At 36.4% G+C, this 20,683-nt stretch overlaps 1 protein-coding gene across 13 annotated transcripts in view; it reads left to right on the forward strand.

Moving 5' to 3' along the window:
* TENM2 (teneurin transmembrane protein 2) overlaps positions 1 to 20,683 on the forward strand; it is a 683,800-nt gene that overhangs the window by 152,725 nt on the left and 510,392 nt on the right. The window lies entirely within an intron of this gene.

Consider the following 20,683-nt stretch of genomic DNA (forward strand, 5'->3'; position numbering starts at 1 on the left):
AATCATAAGTCTGTTGAAACCATTAGTGAACATTGCTTCATAGGAACAGTGTTTAATCATCTCATTAACTTGACCAAATAGCCTGATTAAATTGTCACTCAGTCAACAATTAGATATGGTTTTTAAAATAAATTACTTGGTTTAGTTTCAGTGGAAGAATCAGATATGGTTTATATCAAGCAAGATATAGGCAGTTTTGAGGCATAAATGTATAGCCCTTTCTGCCTTTCTTAATAGAAGGTAAATTATCTAGTACATATTTAATTACTGAAACTCTACTATTTTATATATGTGCTTGTTAATGGCATATGATAATTCTCCGCTACACATTTCTAATACTGTGACTCAGGAAATTCTAAGTTATCACACTTCTCTGTGGAGATCATTTAATGAAAGGTCATTTTTTTATTCTTGATATCATGTCGTGCAACTTGTTCAGAGCATTCTGCCAACAGTCAGTGTCTGTCTTCACCTTTAAATCAAAATATCTATTAATTAGCATCACTAATTAAGCCATTGTCTAATCCCTTATTTCTCTCACATTTGTGTACAGACATTTGGAAGTGTTTGCATTGTGCTTGGTCTATCAAACATCCAGTTCTATTTTCTGAGGTAATCTCTGTTCTTATAGGGTCTTTCTTTGCTTATAGATATTTACCTAGACATAATGTGTCAAACTGCAACTAGATCATACGAGCTACTGGAGCCATTTTCACTGTGGTTTGTTCAGCCTTTGTGTACAGGAGTCATCTAAATATTACTTTTCCCTATCTGGATGATTGATGCTTCAGCTCAAGTGCCTCATTTTAGTTTCCAGGTCATTATTCGGCATTTCATGAGGGTGTTCTTTTTCTCTTGATTGCTGATTTGACAACTGTTCATCCTCCTCCTGCTCTTAATGTGTTCTTATCTGCCCTCCTTATGAAGGGGAGTGCAAATTGTTGGTAACTGAATTGAAACACTCCAAAGATTTATATTTTTTATTATTTTTCCCCATGCTAGTCTGTGGTGTTATGTCTAGATGAATAAAGTTTGTTTTAGAGAGCTAAAGTAATTTTTTTGTTAAATAATATGAGCAGTAATTCCTTATTTTCCTGGTTTTGTTAGGTTTAGAAAGCAAGTTTCTTTAGAAAATAAGTCTGTAGAATGATTCTTCGTATTTGAAAGCTCAGTATCTTTCTCATTGTAAAGTTCCTCTACTGACATGAAATTTGAGATATTATGGCAAGTACATGTAGATTAAGACTTGGTACACATTCTCACTTTCTATAGTAAGATTATATGGATAACAATGTGGTACATATAGTAGGAAATACTGTTCATTACATCTTATACATGCAGTTTCCAGCTGCAGACATCTAGGAATTTATGCATGTAAATTTATTCTAAATTTGAGTGGGTGTTTTGATGGGATTAAATTCTGTAGGAAATAAACATGGTAAAAATAAATAATCTTTAGAGAATTTTTTTTATTCTTCTATTATTAAAAAGCTTGAAATATTTTTTTAAGCAATTGTAGATATTTTCCTCAATATTTTGTCTCTTCTGTTAGTAAAGCTATATGCATTTGACTTATTGAAAAGTATCTGGTTTAACCATAGCACTGGAACTGCTCAAAGCAGTTGTTTGTATTTTTAGCTGCTGCCTGATCGTATGGTCCTCGGTTTTGAAAATCTGTTAAGCGTAAGACCAAGTTGTACTACTTCCATTTTTGTTTATGATGGTTCGACAGTGAAATGCTAATAACGAAACCTATATTCAGAGCTCAGAAGTCTGAAACAGATCATCTTGGTTTGCATTAGTATTTTATTGGCCTTCTGTTCTGACTTGTTTCTCTCATTCTTCATGAAAAAGCAGATCTCCGAAGTATAAATACCTTTCTAAGCTAGTGTGAATAAAGCGTTTGATAGGAAAATTGAATGTTGGTGGAAGTTGAGCTCTGAGAGTACAACTTAAAAACTTTGTCATCGTTTGCATGTTTTGAAATAAGCTTTTTGTGCTAATCGTTGGCAAATGCGCCTACCCAAGAAGGTTCCTCTTTGTTGTAGATGCTACTTTCTGGTGCGGTATTTGGAAGTTTTGGTATAAAGGCATGTAGGATGACATGACTGTGTATTACCTGAAGTACCTTAGTCTGTCATTATTTCTACTGTGCTTTTCCTAAGATGTTGACCTGTAATTTTTATAAGTAATAAAATTCCCCTTTTAAAGTCTGTTTTTAACATATCAGTAATAATATCTGTACAAAGTAATTCAGAATATGTTTAGTATTTTTGTGTCAAGCTTATTTTCGGATTATCTTCAAAACAGGTGTTTGGATTCTTGTCTAAAATGACAGGTACAATGCATGCTTGAGCTATTAATTAGTCTTAGGTTTTCCCTCATATAGATAGAAACTTTTTGTAGTTCAGTACCTGCACTGGATATTCATTAGTCAATCGGTCTGAAAAATACAGTCCTTCAATGGATCTGAGAGAGCATTCAAAAATTACAAGTTTTATTGAAAGTCGAGGAGTCCTTTTTGAATGCTGTATTTTAAGAAGATAGAAACTTTTCTACTTTTTGCTAGGATATGTCAAAAGCTTGACAATAGTTCTGACACCTCTGAATATTTGGAATATTTTACAGTCTTCTGGTAATACATGAATTTCTCTATGCTGTGTATTTTTCCAAGAAAGAGAACCAATTATAAAACTTCACTTTTTTTTTTTTTTTTAAAGAAAATCCCTTCTTTCTGACTTCATCTGCTGACACAGCATGGTGAAAGTAGATGTCTAAGGCCTAAGATGCCCTCTGAAAAATGAGAACTTTGGAAAACCTTTCTTTAAAGAGGGTGCTTTGAAAGGCAACTTTTCTTCAGGTATACTTTGTAACCAAATTGTGCTTAAAAGAACAGTCTACTGAGTTGTTAAGAGTTTTGAACTGGATTTCGAAGAGGTGATTGCAAACCTTACTATTCCAGATTTCCTCACTTGCCATTCATAGCACATGGATTTTGTATTTCTGCCAGAGCCAAACGCCAGGCTTCAGCTGATGCAAAATTTATTAGCAAATAGTTATACTGAATTGACTGCTTTCTTGTTCTCAGATCAGATCTAGTTGAGCGGTAAATCTCTGCTGTGAAATGTTAGAACAGCCAGACTACATGATTGAAGTTATTAAAAATTAGTCTAAAAACCACAATCATCTTAAACTGGACCCAGCAGTCTTCTGAAGTATGTTGAAATTTTTTACCACAGTTGAATTCCTTTGTATATGTCATAGCATCTCTTTTTGTATGGCAAGATAATTTCAGTAAAGAACAACAGCCAATTCCGTTTTTTATTTTTATACTTAAAAACTTTTGCTTTTTGTATCCTGTTTAACACTATAGGTATGTTAAGGGGAGTTAGAAAAAAGTAGTGACAATGATTATAATAAATCCCTTATAATGTCCCTTTAAGATTGTCCAGTATTTTTATTAATATCAAATAGAAAATTAGGTTATCATAGTAAAAAAGAGGGGTGCTAGGGAAGTGTAATGCACTCGGTTTTCTTTCACATGAAGTTGTGTTACTATGCCATACTACTCATCTCCTCTTGCATATTTCGTACTGTATCTTTTCTCCATATATATTGAATACGTCTCTTCAAGAAAAAAGACAAATGTCAGTAATGCACCCCCCCACCCCAAAAAAAACCCCAAACCCAAAGCAACCCAAACCACGTTGATGAATCTACATTTTCTTTTTTACAGCCTACTCTAGGGCAGTTCTGATTGCTGAGAAAAATGAATGTTGTTTTCTCTTCTTCTTGTTCTTCACATTGTAAATCTGTCACCAAAAAATTTACTGGGATACATTTGAAGAACCACACTGCAGTAAGAACATTTCACGAGAGTGATTAAGCTTGGGCAGATTTGAAGTTATTGTGGTCAGGTCTTCCGTGTTCAGCAACAGCTAATGTGCTGCTGTATAGAGGGGATAGTTACTGCTACAGGTTCTCAGGCTAACTAGACTTTGTCTCACTACTTATATTCCCAGTAACACCAAGATGAGATTCTGGTCACCTTGTCATCAAACATGAGCTGTGCTCAACTTTTAGGCTCAAATTAATTTATCCCTTCCAAGTCCAACTGAGTTTCAACAATTTTAGTTTTAATATTTCTTTCCAGAACCTGTAACCTTTTGAAAATTAAGTGTTCTATAGATAGATTGGGATTAAAGACATTAAGGAAAATTTTTTCCAGTATTCTGGTTAGAGTGGGAACACACCCTTAGTGTTCCTTTGTCATGTTAGGTTTTGAGTGGCATTCTGCAATATGTTGCTTTTTGGTGTATCCATACACTTGCATAATCAAACAAAATTTGAGGTAGAGACAGGTGGCAGAAGCTTAAAGAGGAAGCCCTTAAGATGGAATCAGATGTAGGGTAGCTTGTGTGGGGAAAAAGACCTTAAGGCAAATTTCCTGTTATAACCAGTACACACATGTAACTTGCACTGCTGTTGAATGAAGATTTACTTTGGTTCTAATGGTTACCTAAAAGATATGCAATCCCAGTGTAAAACATTTATTACGATGAGAAAACTACATTCAGTTTCTCTTCTCTAGAAAGCATGGCATTAGTGAGAAATAAAAATTTATATTTTAATCTGTATACCTTATTTAATAAAGCAAAGATGTTGAATAAAACTTTCTCCCCTACCTTCTCCTTCCCCAAATCATAAAAGATTATATGGTTCTTATTGTTATGTGATTTAAAAACATGAAAGCACTTTTCATCTGTGCTTTCATCTGTGTTGATATTATTAATAATGGAGCTATGTAGCAGCATTACTAGAATAGCAAATAAATAAAAGTACAAATGTTTATAGCACCCTTCCCCAAATATGCTTTTAGGAAAGGAAAGTGTAAGAAAGTCTAACACAAAATCTAACATGCCTCCTCCCAGTTATTCTCTAGCATCAGTTAAGTGGCCTTTTGAGCTGTAATATTAAGATCTGCTGATAAATAGAATTAAACTAAAACTTTATGTATATTAGAACTCAGTCACAATAACATAAAATCAGAAGGAAGTCTCTTTAGAAGCGTTATTTGGGGGAAGCATCATGGACTAGACTCTCAGTCTTTGGGGTACTTCCAAGTACATATGCATAAATTGTTTTCTGTCTTGCTCTTTTGCGGGTGGTTTTATTTTGTTTTGGTTTGTTTTTTTGCTTTTGAGCAGCAAGCTCCTTGATTTGTAAATGGTTGTTTAAATAAGTTGTTCTGATAATCTCTTACTCTCCACTTGTCTTTCATTCCTCTTCCATCCTCCTTTCTTGGTGTTTCATCATTTTATATCTTCATACACTGTGACTTAATTTGCTGGGTGTGGTTGGTTGCCCAGACCTGCTGGAACTAACCACTGAGAAGTCAGGCTGTCTAGCACGCACTTGTTGAATGAAAGCATGAGTCTTGCTCTCTTACCTGTTTGCTGAGTGGAGCCAGCTTCTAGATCAGCATCTTGGCCATTAGGAGTCCTCCTCTGAGAGAGCAGATACTCAATGACAGGAGCTGTATTCCAGCCCGGTAATTCAGAGGTGGCCGTTGCAATACAGCATGTGAAAATATTTGAAATGTCATTGCTGTGTAATCAACTAACAAGCTAAATACACAATGTAATCAATTAAAGTATTACTGGGAATCTTGTTCTAGGTGAATATAATGAAGATGACGTAGGAGTTTAATAAAATACTGTCTTCTGAAACTTTATATAGAGAAGCTATGATACTGACAGAGGACTCCACTACTAATTAACATGACCAGTGCAGAAAAACACAGTACTATTCTAATATTAATATGTATTTGTAGAATAAATAACAAACAGCTAGACATAATACGTGAATTCTGTGTACACACACAGTTTCTCTTGTGGAATAATTTTTTATTCTTGGCAGTTTCTCTGTATTGATCATTATTAAAAATCAGCATTTGTTTACAGTTTAAATCAGAGAATCAGAATGCAAGGATTTCTGATGGAAATATATAGATATGTATAGATTTATGCTCCTTTTTTTCTAAACAGTTATTTAGCTTTCAAAAAGAGCTTCTGCTGTTTTTACTACTCCTGTACTGGACTCCTCATTAGTTGATGATTAAACTAGGTTCTGTTTTTTTAGCCATTTATGAAGTTACATGAACATTATTACAGTGTTGGTGGCTAAGGGAAGTGTAACTGATGTCACCTACCTGGACTCGCGCAAAGCATTTGACACTGTCCCACATGATATCTGTGTGTCTAAATTGGAGAGAAGACGTGGACAAGGAATTGGCTGGATGGCTGCACTCAAAGAGTTGTGGTCAATGGCTTGATGTCCAAGTGGAGACCAGTGACGAGTGGCATTCCTCAAGGGTCGGTACTGGGATCGGCACTGTTCAACATCTTTGTTGGCGACATGGACAGCAGGATTGAGTGCACCCTCAGCAAGTTTGCGATGACACCGAGCTGTGTAGTGTGGTCAACACGCTGGAGGGAAGGGATGCCATCCAGAGGGACCTTGACAGGCTGGAGAGGTGGGCCCGTGCGAACCGCATGAAGTTCAGCAAGGCCAAGTGCAAAGTCCTGCACGTGGGTCAGCGTAATCCCAAGCACGACTATAGGCTGGGCAAGGAATGGATTGAGAGCAGCCCTGAGGAGAAGGACTTGGGGATGGGCGAGATGCTCGACATGAGCCGGCAGTGTGCGCTTGCAGCTCAGAAAGCCAACCGTGTCCTGGGCTGCATGAAAAGAAGCATGACCAGCAGGTTGAGGGAGGTGATTCTGCCCCTCTACTCTGCTCTTGTGAGACCCCACTTGGAGTACTGTGTCCAACTCTGGGCTTCCTAATGTAAGAAAGACATGGACCTGTTGGAGTGAGTCTGGAGGAGGGCCATGAAGATGATCAGAAGGCTGAAGCACCTCTCCTGTGAGCACAGGCTGAGAGAGTTGGGATTGTTCAGCCTGGAGAAGAGAAGGCTCCAGGGAGATCTTATAACAGCCTTCCAGTACCTGAAGGGGCCTACAAGACAGCTGGAGAGGGACTGTTTACAGGGGCATGGAGTGACAGGACGGGGGGTAATGGCTTTAAGCTGGAGAAGGGGAGATTTAGATTAGATCTTAGGAAGAAATTCTTCCCTGTGAGGGTGGAGAGGCACTGGCACAGGTTGCCCAGAGCAGTTGTGGAGGCCCCATCGCTTGAAGTGTTCAAGGCCAGGTTGAATGGGGCTTTGGGCAGCCTGGGCTAGTGGAGGGTGTCCCTGCCCATGGCAGGAGGATTGGAACTAGATGATCTTTAAGGTCTCTTCCAACCCAAACCCTTCTATGATTCTATGTAAACTAGATGTAAAAGGATAACTTCTAAAAAGTAGACATTATCAACTCATGTAGTTAGCACACACTGTGAATAAAAGAAATTTTTAGAAAAAACATAGGTCTACTCTAGAATAGGCTTAGTAACCATTTTAATGCAAATACCTTTTTAAAAGCACTTCAAAATTAATAGAAATTGTACTTCCTATACTTTATAGTTACAAATTTGTATCAAGCAAAAAGATCTTGTGCTTCAAAATAGAGGAATAGCGTTTGCTCGCCTTATAATGCTAGGGCCTAACTGAATGTTGAAAAAAACCTATTCTTTGTATAGGTTTTTTTCTCCTCATCCCTTTGCTCAGCTACGTAATAGAAGTCTAAGACTTTGGATACTGAAAATAATAATTTTTGATCCTGTAAATCCTTCTCCATTTTCTCATACACACACGTGCACATAGTCTTCTAAGTTTGTAATATTTAAGCACATCCATGTGGATGCTCTTTCTCATATTAAAATCCATCATAAAGGGCAATAATATACTCCAAGGAGATGAAATAATATTTTTCTTTTTAAAATAAGATACTGTAAATGAAAATACTTATTTCTTGATTAATCCTACTAACAAAAATGGCTAACTTGTGCTAATCCTGCAAATATTCCACCTTCTCTGGGTTCTTGTCTTCAGAAGGATCTTCAGTTTAGCATAGATATTTTTTAGGGTGTATTTTCCAGAAAGAAGAGTTTGGAAAGGAGGCTGATTGATTACTTGTGAGTGGTCTCAAACTGATGAAAGGAAGAGACTTAGATGCTTTTTTAATACACCTATTACCATGAAAATCTCAGATTTAAAAAGCTTTTATGCTTGATCTGGGTTTGAATTGGGTATCTTTGTCCCTGCATCCCAAGGAATGTAGCAGAAAATTAGTCTTTGGAAGTCCTGTAGCTCAGAATTTGCATTAGGGAGTATTGTTTTCTTTCTGCTGTGAACTTGGGAACCCCTCTAAAGCTTATTTTCTGGTAAAGAGAAGTTAGGCCATTGGCTTCTCCTCCTCCTTTCTCATAATGCAGGAGGAAAGAAATATTTAAATAAAATGGAAATCTGTAAATTTTAAACTGACAAAAGATATTTATTTTGGATTATACAGTGTTGGACTCTCACATACCAGATGTTTTTAAGGTCCACATCTTCAGAAAAATAAGGAAAAGATTAGACAATTGTGTATGTTTGGAGTGTGTGGAAGATGGGTTAAGCACCAGAGTGTATGCACTGCTTCAGTGCACAAGTCAGTTTTCAGCTCAACTGCACTGGGAACAGGTTGTAGGTGTTTATTCTCTAACTGTCTGTTACACCTTATTTTTTTTCCCCCCACATTGTTTTGGAATATTTTACTGTTGTTGGGGACTAAATTCTAGACTCAGTGGACAACTGATTGGTCTGTGGTGTTGATTACTATGTTTATATTTGTTTTCTTATCCCTGTTTATTCTCCTAGTACCTCAAATGGATTATGTGATTTTTAGAAGCTTTTCAGATACTGTGACTGGACCCAAATACACACAGTTTGCTTAGTAAGAAAAACATAAGGAAACTTTCAAACAAACAAAGCCCACCACCCAAAACTCATTTTCTTCCTTAGAGAATCATGGGTGTGTTGGAGTTGGGTCAAAGTGCTAATGACCAAATCACTTAAAGCCTATGAATGGGAATCAATTAGTAGAAAAGAAAATGAGAAGCAAGTATATTTGGGTAAGCAGGGCCTAGCATTTTTTTCTTTTTTCTTTTTGTTTTATATTATTTGTCTCTGGATTCAGAGTTTAAGGCCAGAAGGCTTACCGGTTATCTTGTCTGACTTGCTATCCAGTTGCTCATTAACTTTCATAGGATTATTTCTACATTGATCCCAGTAATCTGTCCTTGAATGAAGCACGTTCTGGAGTCTTGAAATCATCAATAGACAGAAAATCCATCATCTCCACTGGCGGGCAGCGTCTGTGGGAAGTCAGCCTCCACGTTAAAAGCAGATACCAACTTCTCTTTGGATTTTGGCTTCAGTTGTTAGCCATTAGGTCTGGTGATGCCCTTTTCTCTTTTATTGGAACACCCATAATACCCAGTGATTTTTCTTTACAGATTGAATTAGATGCTGCAGTTAAGCCAGGCATCTTTTCTGTGAGATAGATCGATCTATCTATCTAGGTAGATGCTCTTCAAGCATCTGCCAGTGTAGTCATCTTCTGTCATGAATTCAGGTTTGTTGCTTGTTACTAAGCCCTTTCCTATCTTTTAGTTTTTTTCTGAAGGAAGCAAAACGTACCATAGCAATGCCATATATGCCTCAGTGATGTGGTTAAAGACATGTTGATGAGAGTGTGACATGTATAAAGACACTACTTTCATGTTTGTAAATCCAAACTTCAAATTAGCTTTTTCTGGTAGCAGTCAGTCCCTGTTGAACTGCTGGTCCTTCATGGTTCCTAATTTTTTTCAGTCTAGATAGCTGACTAGACAAAATAGCATGCAGATACTTTAATGTATTGCCATTTTTTTTATATGAGTGCTTAGCTGGAAGTGTCTTACAGTGAATGCAAAAGTACATGCCTGTAAATGTAGACCATATTGGAAACAGAGATTTACTGTCCCAAAGTGTAATGCTTACTCAGTCATCTGATGAGATTTGAGCACTAAACAGTTTGAGAGGGATGCATAAAGCTGTTTTATTACAAGATGCTGTTATGAATTGTAGCAGCTTTCCTTATGGTATACTGCTGTTGCCAAACAAGTTGCATGAATGTAAGCAGTTTTATTTGTAATTACTTGCTTACATTTCCTTACAATATTTGGGTTATAGCTGTTTGTGATTCCTAGTCCTCTGCTGGTGGCAATCCCTACATCCTCTTTAATTCAGAATCAAAAGATATCTTTTAAAACTGTTTGGAGAAAAGTCTCTCTGAGGAATGCTGTTTCTTACACATGATATAGAATGGGTCTCAGATGTTTGTATGTGTGCATGATAGAACCTTGTTAAAATGGATGCAGAAACAGATCTCTTTCTTCTTAACGTAGTGAAAAGTAAAGTAAGAGATTTCATTTTAGCTGAATTTGAGCAAGTCCAGAAAATGGAGAGAAGAATTAACAGCTTAAAGAAATGTTATGGAAAACACAGTACTTAAGAACTAGGCTGTTTTCTAAACTTTGGTCAAAACCTGGATGTTACAAGCTGAATTTGACACTCGAAAATATTTTTGACATAACACTGAAACCAGTGCCTGTTGTCTTGCTTATGATTCTGTTCTTGGAGCTAACTACCATCATGTTCAGTGATCCTCGTTAGCTCCGTTTTCCTCACGACAATGAAATGTTTTCACAATCGCTACTTTCATTAAGTAAGGTACCTCCTTGAAGTAGATTACAAGAGAAGAACAGTTTGATCATCAGTACTGAACTGTTTCTTCAGTGTAGTTTGTCCAGTGTAATTTTGAAAGTCACACTTTAGTCTTCTACTGATTACCATGCAAGATGCTTCTTCAGCTTAATAAAAATTTTGCTTGGAAGGTCTTACCAATATCCATCCTGCTTATTCCTGGCATTGCTTCCTTCACCAAAGTTATCAGCCAAGGTATGTCTTGCCACTCCTAGTACTGTAAACATCTTTTAGCTGCGTGCACATCACTGTCATATTCCTTCTTTCCTTATAAGCTCATTTATCCACTCTTAAGTTCTGAATCTTGATCGTTGATGTCACTGTGTTTCTTAGCGTGTCTTTTCAATGTATTCACATGTGACCTAAACTTCGTGGAAAGTTTCGTGTATGATGGGATTACACAGAGAGCTACAGCAGAGATTTTTTGGTTTGGCAGTTCCACCAGCTGTTGTAAAATATAAAGAAATGTCTAATATGAAGAAAATTGAAACAAATATCCAATATCAATAGTATTTTTTCCAGTAATCCCTGAAAAAAAGGTAGAATAGCATTTGATCAGGTTTTACATAGAAATTAGCAAGTTGTGTGCTGACTGCTGGCTAGATTGAAGTTTAAATTTTGATTATATGAAATAGTAAGTGCGCAGTTGCAGGATGACTCAGTTCAGTACAACTTTGTCTTTTCAAATATACTAATCACTCTAGTTTGTATAAATTTTGGAGTAAAAAAAAAATATTATTTTAGGTTTTGCTGCTTAAGCCAGAGGCAATGTTAAGTCCGATAATTTAAAAAAAAAAACAAAACCCCCAAAAAAACCAAAACCCCTCATGTAGAACAAGTTGCATAAATTTCATTCCCTCAAGCAAATGGCCCATTCTGTGGTAAGTGGCCAACCTCAGTATTCTAGCTTTTTTGAATTACTTCTGGTAAAATACTGTTTTTAAAAGATGGCAGTTTAAGCTGACATATTAAATATTATAAATATAATACTAATATTTCAAATTATGTAGTTACAGGACAAAAAACCCCTTTTTATAAGTAATATTCCATTTGCTTTCGTAGCAGTTGTCTCTTGCAGTTTTTGTATCCCTAAGATAGGCATTTGAACTGTGTGGAAGCAAAGCTAAAATGGTGCTTAGTCTCTGTGGGAAACTATTAGCTTTGAGGGAAATGATTTACTATATGCTAAGAGCTTACTGCACAAAAAGTGATAATGTGGACATCATTCTTGCTTAAGTAATCTTACCAAAGACTTGGAGAGGTGGGGAGGGTAGTATTAGTCAGCTAGTTTCTTGTTTTGGGGGGCTGGGTTGTAGTTTCTAATGAGTCTGCTAAATTTGGTGCAATTATATTTAGGCACTAATTTTAAAATCATGATAGTGAATAAAATTTTGTGCATGGATAGGCAACTAAGTGTGTGTGCACCTATTAAGTTCTTTTTTAAATTCTTACAAACACAGAAATAAAACTCGTAAGACATTATTACCAATATCTGCTTCAAGCACTGAATTTATAAAGTAGATTGTTAATAATATGAGAGATGATATATCACGGCTGTAATGCTATGTCTTCCAAAGTTAATGACCAGTTATAATTTTCATAATGAAGAATTAAAATAAGGTTAAAGTGGTTTATAAGACTGCCTACAGATCTAGCAGCAGTCTAATTAGAAGAAGGAACATTAAATTTGAGGGACTTGGAAATATATATTATCTAGTATTGATGGAGGACTAAAATCCCGTACTTGTATTTAGGATTGTTTGAATGTGGACGATTCAACCAGAACACAGCACAGAAAAATGAAATGTTATTTGCTCTTTGAAATCACTGTGTACACAACAGATTGTGGTTTTAGATGTCTTCAGTACTTCAGTTATGTGATTCTCTCTTGTTGACTCAGTGCAACAATCTCTCATCTGTGTTTGCCCGTTTCTCTACCATGTCTTAAGTAAAATGAACCTTTGTGCTTGTTTTTACTATTAACAAACTGTAATGAACCTTTTGTTACTGTGCTTTGGCTATTCTGGAGTAATTGCAACAAAGCCACACAGATGAGGTGCTGGCTTAATATATTATGGTCTTTTCAAAAAAGTCCACTACCCACAAATGTTTGCCTTTGAGAGACGGGATTGCACAGGTAAGGCTTAGCTTGGTTTTTAGAACTGACCTGTAAAGAAAACATCTACCTTTCAGGATGACATTCAGCTTCAAAGCGCAAGAAGCTGCTGTGACATATTTTCCGTGTTCTTGCATTGCCCCGAGTATCACTGCAGGGGTGGGATATGCGTCGCATGGACGGGAGATGTGAAACTGCCTTCTCTTTCCACAAGTATTTGCCCACGCGGGAGGTTGGGGAGACTCCGTTACACGTAGGGTAGCTTTGGGAGGTCGGCAGCATAGAAACTGAGATGAGTATTGTCATACTGTACTTCCCTGAACTTGTTTATTCATTTTGTGTAATCTAGAATGACTGTAATTGAGAGTATATTTGGAATAAGCAGGCTTTGTGGTTATCAAATGTCAGCTTTGCTTTTTATGTTTATATGTTGGCTTTGTAATTCTTATAAGCTGTTACTGCCTGACAGACTCCTCTATCTTAAATTCAGTCTCTTAAATTCATCTTCATCCTTCATTTTTCTGACAGCATAACAATGTTATACCTTGATCCAAGTATATCTATCCCACACAGGGAGTTTTCTGGGTGGTGAGGGGTTTTTTTGTGGGGTTTTGGGGTTTTTTTGTGGACATCGCTGCGCTAGACAGAACAGTCCTTGGTAATAAAATTCTCCTGAAGTATTGTTTTAGAGTGAATTTTCTGTTGATCTATGTGTTTCCTCATAATTTCTACAGCTTGCAAAAACATAATGGGATAGGATTTATCCAGTTTTTCTCTGGTATCTCTTTTACTGCTGAGGATCTCAGTATCCAGTTTAAGAAAATGTATTAAAAAAAAAAAAAAAAAAATCAGAAGTGTGGCAACCTGTCCCCTTTCCATACAGATAGGATATTTATAAAACAGAAACTTGGGCATTCCAAAACGTGATGATTATCTGTAGAACAGGATGGGGTATCTGTGCATTGGAACAACTTAGAATAAATAGAATGACTTGGCAGATAAAAGAAACAAAAAACTAAGAGGTGGTTTTCACAATTGTGATATTGTGTTGTAAAATATACAAATATTGTTTAATAGTACTGATTCAGTTATTGAATCTAAAGTATCAATTTGCTCAGCTGTTCAGCTGTGGAGTAGGGGATTGTGAGAATAGGAATTTAATTTTGATTCAAATTTGTTTTCCTGAAAATTATGATTTTCCTCACATACAGTGGTTTTGAATGCTATTCTTAAAATATTTCCATTATCCCAGCATCACTATCTTTGTATCCTCATTGTTTATGCTATAGTTGGAGAGGGTGGAGCTGATATTCTTTTTCTCCCTCTTTCTGTCTTCCAGATAACAGAGAAATCAAAGTGGTTAGTATATTTCTCAGGCATGGGAAAGATTTCTACACTTGTGTTCACACCAGGAATGTGCAAACATTAAACAAATGGCTGAAATTGATACTTTACCTTAGATCCTCTTCATGTGACTTAAATAATGTTCTGCAAGAGAGAAGATATGGTAGCATATCAAAAAACTCTGTTACCAAAATGCACAGTAAATTTCCACAAAACAATTGAATAAATTAAGCCCCTGGACATGTTTATGGTACTTTTTTCCAGATTAGGAATTAAAATCTATGTCTCTGGAGGTCATATGACTATTTAGCAAGGAAACAGACTCATAGTTATTGGTAGCATCGGTGAATATCAAGTATGCTTTTTTAAAAGAAGAAGTATTGTACCTAATATGTTTAAAGTCTACATTAAGTCCAGCAGTATAATTTACTTAGAGCTATGCTTATACAATATGCCTGAAAAAACGCCAAATTGTTCAGTTTAAATTAATCTCATTCATATGTAATGAGATGTTTAAAATAAGTACTTCATTTACTGTTTGCTCATGTAAGAGAAATTCTCCCCTACAGAGATGACATATCTAAAAGGCCTTTATCGCTTCAGTTTTGAAGACAGAGGATGAAGTTGAGCTAAATCTTGGCATAAACTTTACCTTCCTACAGTCTATTTATTAAAAGATATTTTTCTGTTGTCAGCAGCCCTGAGAAGAGAGTGTTGTGGTTTAATTCTGCATATGATCTTTGGCAGCCACAATTTCCCCCCACCAAAAAAAATAAAACCAACCAAAGGAAATCTGTTTGAGCAGGTAAAGTAATAAGCAGACCCTGTTGTGTAGGAGGGCAAACTGTGCATCCTTATCGTTTGACTTCCACCAGTTCCACTTAAAAACATCTTTGTACGGACTATCTTAAATTTCTGATGACTCGATGTGGAAAATTAACATACAGCGTAATCTGAAATGCAGATGAGGGGAGAGAGGGCACTTGTGGAAAGTGGCTTCTTGTCTTACTGTCAAGGAGACTGTTATGCTGGAAGTTTTATATTTCTGCTGAAATCTGTAGATATTTTTGGATATGCAGGTGGTAGAGTGTGTCTGTCAATTTTTCTGGTTCTTTTTTCTCTCAAGGAATTCTTTGCAAAAGTCTTTAGATTATTGGCAAAATGTTTTGAATGCATTTGTGTTTTTTCGTTTTCTCTGCATTCACCAACCAATTACATGATTTTCTTATGTTGGTTGTCCTTTCTTAAGGATTCGTAACCTGTGCACAGTGATACTGGTAAATAAAGGCTTTTAAAATCCCAGAAAATTTTTTTCTAGTGAAGCTAAATGAAGTGGCAGTATCTTCAGTGTTGAAAAGGCAAGGTAAAATTTGAGATATGAGGATAGGTACGGAAGAGCCTTACCAAGATAAAGAGAGGATGAGAAAGGCAAGTCAGGAGCAATGCTGAAAGAGGGATAAAGAAAGAAAGGTATCAGTATGGGCTTTAGGGTGCTAAAACTGGACAGAAGCAGCAAGAAGAGAAAGCATTAGTGGAATTTTTGGAACTAGCTCTTACTTGGAAAGTCTTATCAATAAAGTGGGAAAGAGGCCATCCCAACCACGGAGAGAGCTGGAAATACAGCTTTGCAAAATAACCCGCAAGGAGGTAATAGGAAAAGCATGTGTAAGATGGTAGCAATTGGCATTGCTCTGCGCAGCTTGGGAGCATCAGGTGGTGGTGATGATACAAGACTGGGTTTTGCTTTTTGCCTACATAGTAGAATTGCTATGGACAATATAAAAACAGATCTGTGGGAAGCCGATAGCATGGCTGTAGATGGAGGCAGTACCCTGAAGCTCATCAGCGACATCCGTGCTTTCAGCAGCACAGGCAAATAAATGGTGCTGTAACCCCTCTTACCTTCACGCTCCTGTTGGAGCCTCCTTTAACTGCAGTATGTTTCCATTTTGGGAAGTGGAAGCCATGAAAACAGATCGTGTATTCTGCAACTTGGGAAGCATGGTCTGGCAGTGTCAGGAGAACGACAGAGGGGCAGGATGTGTTCCCAGGGGTTTCCATGGACCAAGCCCAGAAGAGGCTCTGAGTGGTGATGGCAAATATGACGGATGTTCATACTTCTAATTCTTTGCCTGCTCTTGTGGCTTTTGCAGATGGCACAACTGATGCTTAAGGGTGGCTGACATGTATGTGGCTGGCCTGAAGGTGATGTGACTGCACTGCATTTAGCATTCCTTCCTTTTTTCTTCAGCCTGTGAGCTTCTAATTGAACAAGAGCTAATGAGCTTTTTCAAATGATCTTGCTGCTAGCTCTCTTGAATTGTCACTTGGCTTTTTGTATTAATGTGGAAAAAGTAGTTCAAAATGCCTTTCCTAAAACCTTAAGAAATTTTCTTCTGGTATAGAGCCTTCTTAGTAATTCCTGAGTTCAGTTGTGTCCTGTAAGAAGTATTTAGGCTACAAATATAAATACTGTCTCAGCTCTTGGGGGAAAAAGTCTCTTAAATTCATATTGCCATATAGTTGTTGTTTAATGTTTCAAAACCACAGACTAACTGAAAGAAATATCAATGGTCTAACTGGGACTCCCTCTGAAATGCGGTGATAGTCAAGTCCGTATCCATATGGGATATCTAGTGTGCAAGACTTCAAAATAACCCTGTGTTAAAGATACAATTGTCACAATAAAACATAGTTTTTAACATAGCAGGCTTTGCCTGTAAGTGCGAGCGCTCTGACAGACAGGAACCAGAGGAAGCATTGTCTGAGAGAGGAGGGATGAAGCACAAGCAGACAAATTGCCCAGAATCCGCAATGATTCCACCTTCCAGGTCATTGTGTGTTTATTTTCTAGGATAGATATAGCTAAGAGTGCTAGGCTAGTAAGTGACGTGCTAAAATGGCAATACGTTAACACGCTCTGAATGTACAAGTTGATCTGCTAAAGTGGCCCGTTGGAGGAACACCAATTTGAAGACAAGTTTTTTGGTTTTGTAGCCAGATGAAGTTTCGACACATCCTGCTGACAGGTCTGTTTTCCAGAACAAGTCATAGTAAGACTTTGAAAAGCAATTTAGATCAAAAAATAAATTGGGGACCGGAAAAGGAAAAATGGCATAAGTAAAGCAAAAGATCACAAAACAATGAGTAATTGAAATGCTGTCGATATTTTTACATCAATATTTTGTCCCTCTGTTTAGTCAATCTCAAAGGTTCAGCTTCTTTTTAAAAGACTTTATGATCTCAGAGCACGTTGTTCTTTAGCAGGATGAGGATTTCTGTGATCACCTGACACCCTTCACAGAGTTTAGGGGTTTTTTTATTTGTTGTTTAAATTTCCAAGTGCATTTAAAAATACAGTATGAATTCACATACAGTGCTAAGTAACATAAAAATTAATTTTATGAGAGCACTGTTGGGAGTGGAAGATTGTACTGGTTGGTGGACAATTTCCCCCTTCCCCCCCCCCCCAAAAAAAAAAAAGGCAATTTTTGAAGAATAATTTTAAAGATGGATTTTAGACAACTTCAGTGCAGATTGAAATTCATATAGTACTGAGACAAAGAAAAAATACAGAGGTGCTAGAGTTTATTGGAGGCAGAGTTAGCGTGTGGTGCGTTATTAGGTGCTGAACTCAACAGGCAGTGTTTGCATAGACTGCGATGGATTCTGAACTGCTCTTGTGGCATCATCTTTCCCGACCTAAGTTTGGTTTTTTGTGGTTTTTCCTCCCCCGCCAAATCCATATTTGTCATGTCTGTGACTGAACTCCGTGAGACTTACTTCAGAGCTTGAAGTACCTCGCTGCTGGCAGGGCCTATAGCTAGAATGCTGCTTTTTTTTTTTTTTTTTTTTTTTTAATACTTAATAATTAATAGCTATGGTATATCTGAGTTCACTGTAAAAAGCATCCATTGTAATTTTTACAGTTTTCATTATGACATTATTAATGCTTGCTTACAGTGATTTTGTGACTGTTTGGCTACCACTGTTTTTCATGTTTACTTTACAGTTCTCCTGCGTTGGGGCTGTGCATAAAGCAACTGTCACTTTACTAATGTGAAGTGAAATTTCATGTCAGCAGGACAATCATATGCTAAGCTTAGTTTTATTTGTTCCAGAAGAATGTAGTATATTATTCTCCTAGGTAGTGTACAAACATTTGAAATGTATTAATAATGGAACTTTTATATAAATCTGTAAGATGCAGATGACATTTTCCTCTGAATTAGGATTGTTACATGCTAAGAGTAATTTTTCAACTACAGGTCCCCCAAGTACTGTATTTAGAAGCACCAAAATGCATTCATAGGATAGTTTTATTTATGTAATTGTGTTTATTATTTTATATAGGCAACATTCTTACCTTCAGAAAACAAATATGACGGTACTTTCCGTGAAAGAGTATTTATTTACTTAGAATGTAAATTTTACTTTCAGAGCTTTTTGATTAGAAAGGAAGAAAAGCAAACTGATTATTATGACTATAAAATTATTCACTACTGATTTTATTAACCAGTAGATAATCCAGAGTCCTTTAAGGTGCAGTTCTTTTTTCATCTTTTTAACAGGCCTCTAAATGATAATGAACTTGTCTTGAAGTGCATGTTAATTTGTGGTGAAAGGTAGTAAATGAGAAGAGTTACCCGAGATTTAAAGTCTAAGGAAAACAACTTGAAATGCATCTGCTTCATCTTTTCGGTAGCTGAAAATGATATAAAATGGAAGAAGACAAAGACTCAGTTGAATGCTTAAGAGTGAAAAATGTATACACTTTAAGTAATTCATAGGTTTTTTTGCTCAAGAGAACAAAAACTAAGATTATATATGTCCTACTGATGTACCAAATCCTATTTAAATAATTATGAGATGTTTGGATTTTGTTATTTTTTGTCTTACTCTCACATATTATACCATTGGGATAAATTATGTTGGTTCATTCCCATTTTACAGACAAAGTGCGTGAGAAAAAAGATTGAGTTGCTTAGGGGCATGAATAACATTGTGAGCAGAAAAAGGAAAAAAAAAATCTTTGCACTTAGATTAGTAATCCATTTTTATTTATATTAGGTAATATTTTCACTGTTGATTTTTTTCTTATCTATTGTCTGTGTAGCATGTATTCTTAACTAATCAAAATTATTTTGATTCTAAGCAAACTTCTCTGATTAGTGAAACTTCAAGCCATCCATCACAAGGGAGAATTTCACTTCAGTTAATTCCATGTGTCTCGCCTTCATCTAATTTTCTGGTGTTTCTGGCAAATACATATTGCCTTTATCCATCACAGAAATGTAATAATAATTTAGAAAAATAAAGCTTAGAGTGCTTTATTTGTTGTTACAAAATAGAATTTAAAAATATGAAGGTGAAGTCAAAGACATGCTTTTACTGAATTTTATTAACATAGGAATTACTCATGTTCAAGCAGTTTGACAGCTTTATTAATGTAATTTATTTAATAGAGAAGTCTGACACTGCTGGATTGGGGCGAACAAAAGGTAGTCAAAGAAATGCGAAAGGTAGGCTTCAAGAGACACAGTAGTGGAGGCTGAGTGAGGACTCTCACACCTTAGAGATGAATGGTAAAATTAAAGGAAAAGAAAATTAAAGGAAGAAGGGAAGAAAAAAAAATGAGCTGCATTTGCCAAAATTTTTAGGAGTCATCTAGCGCTCACTTATAAGCAGGAATAAGATCTCAGAAGTCAGTGATAACCACGTCTTTCATTGAGAACCAAAGTTCATTTTCTCACTGTGGTGACTCCTCAAAAAATATAAATGCTACTCGACTGAGCATATTTTTAAGAAGACTTTTGCCTTGCTGGCTAAACGGAGTATGCACCATGCTGGGTCTTTTCCAGAGATGGGGTTTTTTGTTGATTCTCTGAGTGGTACTCTAAAAGAAAATTTACCTCATCACCATTACAGTAATACTTTCTTACCTATTAATGTCATGTGGCGTCAGGAGATCTAATCATAAATCAGCTTTCCATTGGGAAAAGGCAGCAAGCAAAATGCATGGGATGTCCTTGCATCACGAGGGAAGAAAAAGACAATGTGTAACATGGCGTGGATATGGCCCCTTCCACATTTGGAAGCCCTTCCACAAGTATTTCAGCCACCCTCTTGGTCTAAATCTGAGGGATTTTTGTTATTCTAGCAGATGAGTGCTTTTGTGGTTGAAGCGCAGAAGGAAAATTGTGTTTCAAGTATGCTGTTGTGTTCACTTGATTCTCTGCAGTACTGGTGTTGATAACAACTTATATTGCTTGTGCCACTATAATTTGCAGTCCCATGTGTAATATTTACAGTGTTTAGCAAAAAAATGAAGTAGCTAAGACCTCCAGACTGGCTTATAAGCAATGTAAATCTTGCATTGCATTCATTAGAAATCTGAAACAAGATGGTTTTCTGTTTTTCTGAAATTCAGAGTACATCCCACTGTGAAAAATAAATATTCCTTTTAGAGAACTATCTAGCCAATCTTAATT

Source organism: Grus americana, chromosome 14 (genome assembly GCF_028858705.1).
Source record: "Grus americana isolate bGruAme1 chromosome 14, bGruAme1.mat, whole genome shotgun sequence".
Lineage (NCBI taxonomy): Eukaryota > Metazoa > Chordata > Aves > Gruiformes > Gruidae > Grus > Grus americana.